The sequence below is a fragment of the Anolis carolinensis genome, chromosome 5 (assembly GCF_035594765.1).
Source record: "Anolis carolinensis isolate JA03-04 chromosome 5, rAnoCar3.1.pri, whole genome shotgun sequence".
NCBI classification, from domain to species: Eukaryota; Metazoa; Chordata; class Lepidosauria; order Squamata; family Dactyloidae; genus Anolis; species Anolis carolinensis.
Window position 1 is genome coordinate 56251291 of NC_085845.1, and position 13685 is coordinate 56264975.

The window sequence follows — 13685 nt, forward strand, 5'->3', positions numbered from 1 at the left end:
TAGATAATTCATGTATTGTCTACAACAGAGGAAAAATTTTGCTTCCGCTCACATTTTCCTGGTCCAAAGTGACTACATCAATACTATATTCACTAGAAGATTGCTGTAACATTACTGTGTAGTTGACCTAGCAACGTGAAGGAAAAATTAAACCAGCATGATTGATGCACATTGAGACCGACGTGTATTGGGCACTGAGGCACATTGGGCACTCTTGTAATTTGACCAATACACAACATCTTAATCCACAAACAGGGTTTCTTAGCATCGGTGTGTGCACACTGATGTTAAGCAAAGCCCTATCTATAGATTTATCATGTCTAGAACTTGAAATAAAGTCATGGAAGAGGAGAAAGCTTTCAGATAGAGTCACCCCAGGGGAATCTCTTCCACTTCTGTTTTATTCAGTCAATTCTCTTAAACTTCCACAGAAAATGAAAAGGAAGCATGACATTTGCTGCACTTTTTATGTGCCTACAGGTCAATGCTGAATCAGTGATGTTAGCCAAGGATTTTTCTGGCAAGATTGAGTCAAAGGAGATTTGCCATTGTTGCTTTCTTAAAAGGCATCACTGGTCTATAATTGTAATGAAGTATGCATTTTTGGTTTACAGATGTTATGTTTAATTGCGTGTTTGTGTTTTAAAAGGGTAGGTATTACAGTTATTGTATCTCAGCACTCAGAGGCTGGTTGCCATGGAGAAGTAGGCAGAACCAACTGCCGTTTTGTTGAAGAAGTGCAGAGTTTAAAAAAGGGTTTCAGTCTGCACTCTGATGAGGCACAGAGAAAATTGATCCTAGGTTGAGGGGATAAAGGAGACTCAATTGTTCATTTTTGAGTTGGTTTAAAATAAGTTTGGTGACTTATTTAATGTAGTCTGTGTCCTGGTAAGGAACAGAGAATCTGTGATTGTATATCACAGGGTGACTGCGGTTTAAAAGTAGCAGAGGAAGAAGTTCTAACTACTTTAAGTAAAAGAAGTGACACTTTAGGGAGTTTGACTCACCTTATTCTAGTATTGTAACTGTTAATAAAAGTGCCTCTAAGTGAGAAACAATATCTGTGCCTGAATAAACTTGTTATTGTTCCTCCAACATCTAAGCCTCTGTCGCATATATTATAAACCAAGTTGCGTTACCATCTAAAGTGAATAAGAAGAAGAAAGATTTTTTTTAAAAAAGGTCTCCTCTCTGAGTCTTTGGTGGTTGCATTTTCGCAATAATCATCAAGTGAGGTTCCATTGTTGAGCTAGGATTTGAAAGGTGGTCTCCCAGAGTCTTAGTCCATCATTCAAACTACTACACCGCTCTGACTCTACTTTGTGGTACATCTGTGTTGATGTGAGAAGGTATTAAATTTTAAAAGGGAGCTGTATCATATTGGGTTAGCTTGCACAACTCTCCAGTTCTAAAATGTTGTTTAGCAAATCTCAGCACCCACGCTGTAATAGAGACAACAATACATGATAAGAAGGAAAAATGCAACACTACAATACCCAACATTCACATGTGAATATTCCTCTGCAGAAAACAATTGCAACTAGTCATGGGCCCAAGATTTGTCTCATTTGTTTCATCTGTGTTTTTGTTTCATGCCATTCATTCATTTGGCACAATACAGGAGCCCCCTCGCCAAACGGAAAAAGCAATGAAATAAAAGGAAAGTGGGAATGGTAACCATTTGGTCATCTGATTTTCATCCCATTGACAGCAATGGGTGGTCTTCCCACGTTTCCCTTCCCCTCAGTTTTAAGGCTAAAGGGTCTCACCATTTCACTGATCCTCAGGCTCTCTCCAGCAGTCATTTGAGTTGTTAGGGTTGGTGGAATATCTGAATCCAGATAGGCAAAGTGCAGTCTGTGGCTCATTGATGCTGTTTTCGCAACTCTTGGCACTTCTTCAGGCTCCATTATCTTTTGAAATGGGTAGCATTTACTAGGCACTTGGCGCTCGGTGCTCAGCTGCAAATCCTGGCAGTAGTGGGCTTTTTGGGCTTGCAGGTCACAAACATACTCTCTTAAAGAACATCTCTTTCCAAGTTACTGTGTACAGGGGGGCCTTGCTACCCATTTAAAAAGATAATGGAGCCTGAAGAAGAGCACTCGAAAACAAAAACGGGGCCATACCAATGAAATGAACAGAAATGGATAGTGATTCTATACAAAAGCACAAGGATAGTTACAACTAGGCTGTACAAATCAGGTATTTTGAATAGAACCATGATGTTATCCACTCCACAATCTTCCAGGCAATCTTATTAGTCTTTTTTTCCTCCTGATCACAGACCATATATAAAGTTTTGTGGGGGAAGGGAATTGGTTACTTACAATTGTGAAGGCAGATGACTAAAGTATTTTATTGTCTGGTATAGTTTAAGGGACGAGTTTCTCCTTTCCTGCATGTTACCTTCCTATATCTTGTTTGCTGTATTCTGTATATATACAAGGCAAGATGTTGGATGTGGCTAACACTCAGCCAGAAGGCCTGCCAGAAGATCTGCAGGTAATATTAAGGGAGATTTGTACAGCACTCAATCCAGGTTTGTTTCAGTGCAATTCTTCAATGGCTCATTCAGGAAAAGGTCAGTCTGAATCCCGTTTTTGAAGAGCAAAATGAAGATGAATACAGCTGAAGAAATTGTAATGGTACCGGCAACTGCAATCAGTATAGGTCAAGTGTGCCATTTTCTTCTATGTATCTAAGCCTTGGGTTTTGCATTCCTGGGATGGGGTCATCCACAATTTTCTAGCTTGAAAAGCATCTTGTTGAAGGGAAACCACACACAGAAACTAATAATTGAAGGGCATCATTGATATCTCTTGGTCAGAACATCTCTGATCCACTGACTGGAGATTTTTTTTTAAAACTCCTTCTGAGAAACAAATATTTCTTTCAAAAGCCCTAAGAAAATAGCAAGACTATCCACAGCACTAAGAGAGATCTCACCATGTACATTCTATGGATGGATACAATATATATAAACAGCACAGCCTAAATATTCATTTAGAATATTTTCTAATATGTTATCGTATTTTAAGATATTAAATCGCTTTATTTTTATTTTTGCTGCAGCATAAAAGTGGACATACAGTAGAGTCTCACTTATCCAACATAAACGGGCCGGCAGAATGTTGGATAAGCGAATATGTTGGATAATAAGGAGGCATTATGGAAAAGCCTATTAAACATCAAATTAGGTTATGATTTTACAAATTAAGCACCAAAACATCATGTTATACAACAAATTTGGCAGAAAAAGTAGTTCAATACGCAGTAATGCTATGTAGTAATTACTGTATTTACGAATTTAGCACCAAAATATCACAATGTATTGAAAACATTGACTACAAAAATGCGTTGGATAATCCAGAACGTTGGATAAGTGAGTGTTGGATAAGTGAGACTCTACTGTATATCTAAAGGACTTATTTTTCCTGGTGAAAGAAAACAGCTTGGAAAGTCTTTTGAATTAGATCACTGACTGTTTACTTGGTGAGCACCATTAAAATGTGCCAAAACAAATCTAAGTTCACAAGGAAAGTATTCACTGCCTCAAGGTATCTAAATTCCTGCAGCTTCATTTTGCTTGAAAAAAAAAACACATGGCCTAGGCAAACAAATGTTCCTATGAATATAGCCATGTCACTGTCACTGTTGATGAATTCGATCCTCTGAAATAGTAAATATATTTCTAAGGAAATATTGACATTTAGTCATATGAAAAGACGGAGTTAAAAGACTTATTAAAGTCAAGGTTGCTTGTTAGAAAAGAACAGGTCAAAAATAGTATAACAGCTACTGTATTTGAAAATAAGCATCTCCAAAACAGAAGAGTTCAAATTATTTTCCTTACCTATGCTCCTTTGAACAGGTAAATGGAAAATAGAAGATCATAACTATTAAAACATGGTGGGACAGCCATCATATCAGGCAAATCACAGTAACATGAGAGGCATTATGATGGTTTCTTGGTCACTTGGAGAACAATTCTAATATCCAGATCCAGTATCTGTCACAGATTAGGATAGAATAGACTGGAGCCCCTGTAAGCACATCTCTCCTGCTACGTCCCCATGGGCCTTTTCATACTATACAATTACAGCCCTTTAATTGCCATGGGGGCATCCCACGTATGTGGTTTGGTGAGATACTCTGGCAGATAATGTCTCTCCCTAAATTGCAAACCCAAGAATTTCACAAGATGTTCCAATGGCAGCTAAAATGGAATCATAGAGTTGGAAGAGACCACAAGAGCTAGCCAATCCAGCCCTTTACAGTGACAAGTCTAGAGAAGATTAATGAAAGTTGGCATCTTGTTAGAGAATTATGCAACTGTTAGTGAATTACATAAGCCTAGGTAATGGCGGTCCATGCAGTCATGCTGGCCACATGATCTTGTAGGTGTAGGTATGGACAATGCTGGCTCTTTGGCTTAGAAATGGAGATGAGCACAAACCTCCAGAGTCAGACACAACTAGATTTAATGTCAGGGGAAAACTTTTACCTTTACCTTTACTAGGTGACTGGGGAGCAGAGTGGGATCATTGCAGATGTTGGAATGTTTTCTTGACTTTACCCATTACAAATCTTTCACAAATCTATCTTTTACATGCTGCAGCCCCATGGCCATTTATTGGCCAGTGGAGAATAGGTGGTGGTGAAGTGACCAGCTATGGGAACATCCGGCTAGATTCCTCTGAAATCTGAAGGATTCTCCAGGTCATGGGAGATGTCTTTTTTGTATCCAGCTTGAAAAACATAGCCATATGTTTCTCTGCTACCTTTCTGTTTTCTTATTGTCCATATTAGGGGGTTGAGGCTGCATCAGGTAAAAAGGGGGATTTTTGAGGGGTTGATAAAGGCATGTGATGAAGTTCAGCTTTATGCTATGCCTCCTGATCCAGAGTTTTGGCCAAGTCCACAAATTCGGGATGTCTGGCTTGTCGTTTTTTGAAGTAAGGGGAGCAATAATACTTATTACTATATAAATCCTCCCTCTTTAAAATATAATTAAAATGCCACCTTCCTCTTAAAAGACTACTAAGTTCTTCCCTCTGTCATACTTGCTTTTTCTACATAGTGATACTATTTTATTTTTGGACAGAGTGCATGCAGTCATGTGAATTTCACCAATAGTTTGAATTGTAATCCCAATCATATTTAGGACTACAATTACTACCTGGGCTTCTTGAGAAGCTCTGTGTACAACAATCAAGATACAGATATAGTTCAGCAGGTACTTCACTTAAATGCATACATGGTTTTTATTCAAGGGATAGTTTCTGATATGCTTAGTGATCACTAGATGGCAATAGAAGTCTACATACAAAGATTGTTGCCTGTGATTCTGATAAAACTTTTCAGAAGTGGTATATGGCTGTATTCATACACCATTGTCGGGAGTGGGGAAAATCTGTTGCTTTTATGTCTTAATTTTCATCCCACTATTTACTCTTTATAAACAATTGGAAAGACATATTTATTTACAAAGCTTGAAAACGTTTATAAACCATTCTTGACAAAAAGAGAAATGGGTTGTTGTATGTCTTTCGGGCTGTGTGGCCATGTTCCAGAAGCATTCTCTCCTGACGTTTCGCCCACATCTATGGCAGGCATCCTCAGAGGTTGTGAGGTATGGAGAAAACTAAGCAAAGAGGTTAATATATATCTGTGGAAAGTCTAGGGTGAGAGAGGTCAGTGTGAATGTTGTGTAGTTAATCACTTTAATTAGCATTGAAAAGCTTATCTGCTGTCTTCTTCCTGCCTCTGGGGCATCCTTTGTTTAGAGTCGTTAACTGCCCTTGGTTGATTCATGTCTGGAAATCCTCTGTTTTCAGAGTATTGCTTTTTATTTACTGTTCTGATTTTTGAGTTTTTTAATACTGGTAGCCAGATTTTGTTCATTTTCATGGTTTCTTCCTTTCTGTTGAAGTTGTCCACATGCTTGTGGATTTCAATGGCTTCTCTGTGTAGTCTGACATGATAGTTGTTAGAATGGTCCAGCATTTTTGTGTTCTCAAATAGTATTCTGTGTCCAGGCTGGTTCATCAAATGCTCTGCTATGGCTGATTTCTCTGGTTGAATTAGTCTGCAGTGCCTTTCATGTTCTTTGACTCTTGTTTGGGCACTGCGTTTGGTGGTCCCTATGTAGACTTGTCCACAGCTGCATGGTATCCGGTAGACTCCTGCAGAGGAGAGAGGATCCCTCTTGTCCTTCGCTGACCGTAGCATTTGTTGGATTTTCTTTGTGGGTCTGTAGATAGTTTGTAGGTTGTGCTTTTTCATCAATTTGCCTATGCAGTCAGTAGTTCCCTTGATGTATGGTAAGAACACCTTTCCTCTGGGTGGATCTTTGTCTTGACTCTCATGGCTTGTTCTTGGCCTTGCAGGTCTTCTGATGTCTGTGGTGGCGTATCCATTGGCCTGTAGAGCCCAGTTTAGGTGGTTGAGTTCACCTTGGAGGAGGTGAGGTTCGCAGATTCTTTGTGCACGGTCTGTCAGGCATGAATCAACCAAGGGCAGTTAACGACTCTAAACAAAGGATGCCCCAGAGGCAGGAAGAAGACAGCAGATAAGCTTTTCAATGCTAATTAAAGTGATTAACTACACAACATTCACACTGACCTCTCTCACCCTAGACTTTCCACAGATATATATTAACCTCTTTGCTTAGTTTTCTCCATACCTCACAACCTCTGAGGATGCCTGCCATAGATGTGGGTGAAACGTCAGGAGAGAATGCTTCTGGAACATGGCCACACAGCCCGAAAGACATACAACAACCCTGTGATCCCGGCCATGAAAGCCTTCGACAACACAAAAAGAGAAATGGTGTTAATGGAAAAATGGAAACTCCTTTACCCTCCAAAAATTGTAGCAGCCTTTGTAGATCTTACCTGAAATGTTCATTTTTCACCAATATTCTCGTTTCACATTTGGGTCTTCTGGAAGTTCTTAGCCAGATACTTTTATAATCTTTCCTACAAGGCATAGAGTAGCTGTGCAGGGTAGACACATTCGAAGAACATACATGTCATTGACCGTTGTAGATGGAGGAAGGAGCCCCCACAGTACTCAAAAAAAGCATATATGCAGGCATAAGAGAAATTTAAGCATGCATATGTCACATGAATGTATATGTGACTAGAAGGATGCTAGGCTTTGTTGGATTTGGCATCATCTAGTGCAGTGGTCCCCAACCTGTGGTCTGTGAACCACCAATGGTTTGCAAGAACTAAAATATGGTCCATGGCCTCACCATTACTAAACCATTGCAATGTGAGTGACTGGTCTCACGAAACCCTTTTATAGTGCCAAGGTAACAGGGCTGTCAGGAGGGTAGAGTCTAACTACCCATGAAAGGCAAGCTTCCTGACTGCCGCTTCTCCTCCTCCTCACTCCTCCTAAGCAAAGCATTCCATGTGAGGCCTGGAAGCGGGAGAGCTTTGGTGTCTTCGTTTTTAGGCCTGTTCCTGGGATTATTTGGGGTGCTGATTCAGAAAATTGCATTGGATAGACCACAACAGTTCCAGATGATTAAATATGGTTTTCTGTGGGCAAGCAGATGGTGACTACTGGATAGTATATGCTCTGTATCAGAAACTAGAGCTGATGTGGTTTATTCAATGCAATTTTCTGAATCAACACCCCAAATAGCCAAACCAAATCTAATGTTGACCAAAAACTGATTCGTAACCCTTTTGGTACTAATGTTAGAGAGTGGTTCCTGGTCAAGTTGTCCCTCGTCCAAAAAATGGTTGGGAACCACTGATCTAGTGGCTGGAGGAAATATAACAATCAAAAGCTTAGTATATCTTCACATTGTAAAAATTCTACTTCCAGTGTTTAATTCCACACATTCCAAGAAACAAAGAGGGAAGGAAATTGTATCAGGCAAAAATGAAAAGGAGGGGGAAAATGAAGAAAAGATAGAAGAAATCCTAAAATCATGGCCAGCCACTGCAAAGTGGTTGTCATATAAACGTATCTGCAATGGCATATCATAGAATAATAGAGTTGGAAGAGACCACATGGGCCATCTATTCCAACCCCCTTTCATGCAGAAAAGCACAAAGTACCACTGACAGATGGCTGATTTTGATTTTGAATTATATATCTGAGTTTAAATATTTCTAACAGACAGAAGGGAATAGGGAATGTATGGCATATTTATTTACCATGTCAGAAGTGAATTGAGGGTACATTTATAATGTATTTAAAAACACAAAGTTTTAAAACTTGGCATTATACTAAATGTTCTTTGAAAAGAAGCTGGCCACTTCGAGTGCCTCTGGTGTCACTGTATTATACATAAGGCAGGGCTCAGGCTGCATTGTAGTAAGTGATCTGTGGTTTGCTCTTCTCCACACTCGTATGTTGTGGACTCCATTTTGTAGCCCCATTTCTGAAGATTGGCCCTGCATCTCTTGGTGCCAGAATAAAATCTGTTCAGTGCCATCCAAGTTGCCCAGTCTTCTGTGTGCCCAGGGGTAGTCTCTCATCCATATCAGCCATGGGTTGAGGTTCCAGGTTTTAGCCTGCCACTTTTGGACTCTTGCTTGCTGAGGTGTTCCTGTGAGTATCTCTGTAGATCTTAGAAAGCTCTTTCTTGATTTAAGACGTTGGCATGCTGGCTGATATCCGAACAGAGGATGGGCCGGAGATGTCACTGTCTTGGTCTTACTTTGCAAGTTGTAGCAAAATTTTCAGGTAGAATACAAAAAATTAAAAGAAACAAAGAAGCATCAATTTTACCAGTAATAGCAATGAAGAAGGAAGAGAAAGCTATCCTAAGGTTCCTAAATGGGTAATTCCAAAGCTTGGGGCAGCTGCCAAGAAGGCCCTGTCTCATATGACTGCTAAAGTGGTAGAACTGACAGAAGGGATGAGAGCTTAGGCATGCAAGCCTATATGGGGAGATGGGCCTGTCAGCATGCATAAACCTAAGTATGTACATTTTATAGGTAATGATTGCAAGCCTTCCCACTGTCTTTGTTTATCAGAAATAGCCTTGATTTCATCACAACGATTGTCATCACAACTGGTTTGTAACCAAACCTTGTCCATAATATGTGACTATGTCCTCTGAAAAATCTACTTAAAGTTTTAGTTCCAGTTTATTAAGAACCCTACCTATATTTTATATATGTTTATTTAGAAGTCAGACCCACTGACCTACAAATAAATGTGCTTAGGATTTCTGCTAGAATCCGATACCATAAACCTATACATATTTAGACAGCAGCAGATTTCATTGTGTCCGAATGAACTTGGGTCTCTAGCATTTTAGCCTAAATGTTTATCTTCAGTTAGGTTAGAGAAGTCTGCTCCGATCCCTTTGGGAGAAAGAGAATGGTAGAAAAGAGACTGAAAATATTGACTAGCACAAAGATGTCTGGTGTAGTCTCCAGTGACAGGAGATCTCTTTCACAGATCCAGGGGAACTAATGGAGTTTATAATGCAATTAAGAACATTTGTGTTGCTTCACAAGCAGGAATAAGCCAGAGCCCACATGAATCCATCCAGCATGGAAATTGAGCTGTAGCCATTCTGACATCCCAAGGATTTTGCATGCCGACACCAAGTTGATGTCTAGCCAATGTCCGGATTATGTGTGCTGTTCTTTCTTTCCAACATAACAACTTGATAAAATACAACCAATAACTCATCTTTCAATGCATAACAGATCCTGTAGTTCAAGTGTATTTTTTTTTGTCTTATTGTTAAGGTTGCTCTAGCAACCATTCTGAGCTATTATATTGTTCATCAGTAAAGGAACTAGATGTCACAAAACACATGGAGCTTCTGCCACTTCAGGTCTCCTTCCTTCCTTGTCCAAGCATGCAGTATGACATATGTAACATAGCATTCTTGTCCCAATCTCATAATAGTATAGCCACCATGAAGCCAGCCCCAAGTCTACACTGAGTAGTAGTTTGGCCAGGCTAGGTAGTCATAAGGCCAGCCACAGGCCTTAATGCAACATGGACCCTTCTATTACAGATTTGGTGGTAAGCCTTGCACTGAGACAGAGAGACAGGAGATAGCATTATGGGTTAGGTGCAGTGGCTATGATTTTAATGCAATGAATATCAGTCTGATACATTCACATGCACTTCCTAGCATACAGTTTATAGGAAAAGGGGATAGGAGGCACCAAACTCTATAGTTTCCAGCCAAATACATGCTCAATGAGGACATTAAGTAACTGGCGTCCTATAGGCTGAGCGAAAAATGGCAAACTACGACACCTACAAGACTATTTATAACTCTTCTAGGAATCCCAAGGTATCTTACAAGATTTGAAGTACAGTACCATGAGACATTGCATAAGATCTGGTATGTAATTCATGCCAGATCTCCCACCAAAGTCTTACAGTGGTATATCCACTGTGAGATTTTCTCCAAGCTTACACCATTGCACCAAGCATCTGCTCAGCTAGACTCAGTGAGAGTGCCAGCCTCGGTGCTCAACACAACATGCCTCTGCAAAGGCTTTCTCTTTTACATGGACCTGGTAGTTGAATTAGTCAATTTGTTTTTAATTATCCTCTGATTGGCCTTTTGGGTTTATATTTTGCTTTTGTCATTTGCAGAACAACTTGTTTTTCACATTGTTTTTCTATTGTGACATTTTTGTTACAGATTTAGTAATCTAGTTTACCATATTTGCATTTGTGATGTTTTATTCCCAAACCAACTTGAGCAAAAACCAATTTTAAAGCAAAATAAGGTAAAACACATGTAGTTTTGAACCTAAGTTTGAGTCCATTAAACACAGGAGACAGCTCAGAACAAGTCTGCTTTCTAAAGTTTTCTCCAAAGGTAAGGGGCAGTCCTAGATCTACACTGTGTGGAGCCAACTTGGAACTGAAATTGTTTAGTTTTTCCAATGTGTATCCTGAGAGGGGAAAAGCACTTTGCATGTACTTGGAGGTACATGACCTATTGAAAAACAAACAAACACACATTTTGTTTTCCTTCAGAAGGGAGAGGCATCCTGCCTGGTCTCAGTTCCACTTTGGATTTGGTGAAAAGAAAATGTGGCAATCCAAGTATAAATATATTAGCTGGGGAACAGGAGGGAAATACTTCTGTAATATAAAATATGGTCTCAAAGAAGGCGCAGAAGATAAACAAGGGGGTTAATGAGAATATTAATAAAATTTTAATCGTACAGCAAATTCAGTGGCTTTCCTATCCTCCATCAAATGGGAAATGACTCTGACCCTCTGTATCTCTGCCAGCACAAATTTATAGTGTACTTGGAGACAAAATTGATTAGAAGGCCAAACTTTTGGCTTCTGTGTACTTTGCCATCAACACTTCCTGTAAAAATGTCTTGGCCCAACCTGCTAGTCACCGCTCTTTCCCCTGAAATCCCTTATAAGCAGCCCTGGGGGGAAAGTCCAAATAATCCCCCCACAATCTCAAGTTTGATAAATGAGTCTGCTTCGGCTCTATCTACAGTTCTCTGGCTTCCTTCCTGAGTCAGTGTCCCTTGGCTGAGCTGTAAGCCTGGTGAGAGGAAATGCCCCTCTCGACACTAAGGCAGCTTCACACATTATGTTCTTTTTTTCTCACCACGTGGACAAAAACTGAGTACACTGCCATGCACGAAAAATTACATTTTTTTTGGTGGCGTTTCAATATATATGCAGTTGGAATGATGCTCATGAAGGAAATTTTGTACTTAATTGTTTCTTTTCAAAGACCGGCTGCAATCCTAAGTATGTCTATATGGAAGGAAGGCCCACTGTGTTTAATTAAACCTCTTCCAATGCAGGTTTGCATAAAATTACAGCCCAACTGCAATGTGAAATACACTAAATTATGCTGAAAATACTGCAATGCACTGCTTTGTAAACAGGATTATTTTCATTAAAAAATGTATGAATGGAGTAAGAGTCCTTTATGAACAAGCTATACATGGCAGAGGAAGAATTTTAAGATAATGAATCATCTTTTCTTCACAAATATTTTATTCAAAAGAATTCTTAAAAATTTCTTCTGTAAAATTGGCAATCAATTTCCCCCAAGGCGCCATGGTAGCGCAATGGGTTAAACTTTGCGCTGCTTGAACTGCTGACCTGAAAACCTGAAGGTCGATGGTTTGAATCCGCAAGACAGGGTGAGCTGCCATCTGTCAGCCCCAACTTCCCATATGGGGAGATGAGAGAAGCCTCCCACAGGATGGTAAGACATCCCTTGGGCAACGTCTCTGTAGATGGCCAATTCTCTCACACCAGAAGTGACCTTCAGTATATTCTCAAGTCGCTTCTTACACGAAAAAAATTTTCCCCCCAAAAGCTGGAATGAACCCAATCCATCACAAAATTTGTTGTTCAGTTCTTTGGTTTCAACAAGTTCTGATATCCAGAACTTTAACTGGCCTGTCGAAGGCTCTCATGGCCGGAATCACTGGGCTGCTTTGAGTTTTTTTGGGTTGAATGGCCATGTCACTGGAACAATGCTACTAGAACATGGCCATAGAGCCTGAGAAACTCACAGCAACCCTTTAATTGGCCACTTCTCAATTGTGGGAATGAGAGACTTCTCCATATCAACACAGTGGTATTTTAGCGGCCAACATTTACAGAAAATAATCTAGTATGAAATATGCATCTCTTGCTTTCCTTTCATTTGGAAGAATGTGTGTAGAATTCAAAAAGGTCTCAGGAAAAGGCAGATAAATGTTCAGAGCAAAGTATGGTTTGATTAAAATGGCTTAAGTTTACCATTTGTCAAAAAATGTTTCCTTCAGCTATACAGGAACATATATTTTTTAGGTTTCAATTCCAAGAGAATATAGCTTTGTATCTCTAGTCAATATTTATTAATGCATATGCCTAGCACAGTCATCTCTACATATTCCTGATGTTGTTCTTTCCTATTACATTTTTATTCTATTTCCTCTTCCTTTTTACACAAATGATCAGCCACTGCCAGAAGGGACAGAAAGTTTAATCTATGCTGACGATCGTGCCATCACCGCTCAAGTAGGGAGCTTTGAAATGTTTGAACAGAAGCTCTCCAAAGCTTTAGCTGCTCATACTGCCTATTACAGGGAAAACCAGCTAATTCCTAATCCATCTAAAATACAGACGTCCCAACCCCCAGGTTGAGAAACGCTGGCATAGAACAACAGCACTAGGATAACTGTGATGTGATAAAGCTGCAACAAATGCAGGATCAAACCACTGCAATGATGATATGGTGTGTTATAATATGAGATTCCAAACAAACTGCCATTTTTGAGAGGTAAGGGATGCAGCTGAAAAGAAAGAAAATATTCAAAAAGAAAATTATTGCTGTTCTACATTGTAGCCCCCCCCCCCCCCCCCAAAATCTTCTTTAGTTTGTTCTTTGCCTTAAATCAAGCTTTTACCTTTCTTTCATGGTTTGGCAGAAAGCTTGATAAAAGCTGCCATAATATTTAACGTAACGGAAACAATGAATTACTTATTCAGACAATCATCTTGTTAGAATGACTGATCATTACGACATTTTTCTGTTGAAAAAAGATGTCTTATGAAAGCTCAGTGAGGCTTTCAAACATATTTACTTAGCACTGGCTAGGTAATTTATCCCCATCCTCAAATTTCCTTGTCCTATGCTGCAAAGCTTCAAAACAATCTGTTTATCTTTTTTGTTTAGTATAGGCAAAGGTTTTCCCCAGGCATTA